Genomic DNA, 1,324 nt, shown 5'->3' with positions numbered 1-1,324 from the left:
CTTTATTCAGCGAACCTGTCACAATCATGCTTGTCTGTGTTGTTGGTTTGATTCCTGAGACCGAGGTGAGGCTAAGATACAAATAATCAACATCTCAACCAAGTCTTAACCAAGGAGACTTGTTAAAAGACATTCACAGTTGTCTATCTGATTCTTCTACAGGCATGTTTAGCACTTTAGGTGCTTTCTTTACCCTGTTAATAGTATTTGGTTATAGCAATGTAGTTACATGTACTTTATATATTAGTGTGAAAGGGAGAGTAGGCCAGATCAGACAGATTCTAAGTACGGAGGAGCCTAGTGGTGCAATCAACATAGGACACAAGCAACACTTTGATTTAAAAAGAAAAAACATTGTATTGCAATGTAAATTGCTATTAATCAATTCAAATAAAACACAATAACAAAAGAGAGAGCTCTCTTTACCTAAAAAAATTAAATAAAATATATCCGGGTATAGTCCTATAGTCCTTTCTCAATGTCTGTTGTAGTCTGATAAATGTTCTTCAAATGCTCATTCAGTATTCAATGTGTTTGTAACAAGCTACCAGTTCGTTCGACTCTTTGGGCTGGGGCTCGCCATCCAGTACTGGAAAATGATTTGCTCTCCTGCACGTCTGCAGTTCACAACTCTGATCCAAACAGAAAAACCTGACCACTGCTGGGCAACATGTACTAACAAGGCAGGGTTTACCACGGCTTCCGTGGGCACTCGGCACTCAGCAAGTCAGTATCAATCACCAATTGAATCACTAGAAGAATGCCGATTTCCACACCTTAGCTTCTACAAAACACAAGCAGGGGGTCCTCCGGTTAGCGTCTGATGAGAGTCTGAGCAGCGTGAAGGCTGTTCAATGCCTTGGGCTCAACCTTGACCTTATTGGCTATTATCACATCAGACTAAACTGCTATTGGTTGCTCAGTGTGTCTATCAAAATAATTTTTTATCGACCTTTTACAATTTTTAATCTCTTTTTAGCATACTTAAAATCAGTATATTTATGAACTTATAATTCAGTGTTATCAATATTTATTCCCACTGTGATTTTAACCAAGTATTAATTTTTAGTTTTAATCCTGGTTTTTTAACACTTGTCTCCAGGCAGCCCACCAACTCTGCCTTCAACCAGTTATATTCGAGCCTGTATTCAACTTTCCCACCCGGACAAGTTCAGGATGCCGAGGTTTCCTGCTCAAGTGTTTCACTAGTTTCATTCATCATAGCCCTACTTGAGGGGAGAGCACTTGACTGGGCACTAGCTTTTTTCCAACAACACCCTATTGACTCTTATTCCTTCTCTGCCTTTCAGGAGGAGTTTAGAAG

Source organism: Leuresthes tenuis, unplaced genomic scaffold, assembly GCF_036924035.1.
Source record: "Leuresthes tenuis unplaced genomic scaffold, fLeuTen1.0.hap1 SCAF_22, whole genome shotgun sequence".
Classification (NCBI taxonomy): domain Eukaryota; kingdom Metazoa; phylum Chordata; class Actinopteri; order Atheriniformes; family Atherinopsidae; genus Leuresthes; species Leuresthes tenuis.
This window is presented reverse-complemented; position numbering follows the sequence as displayed.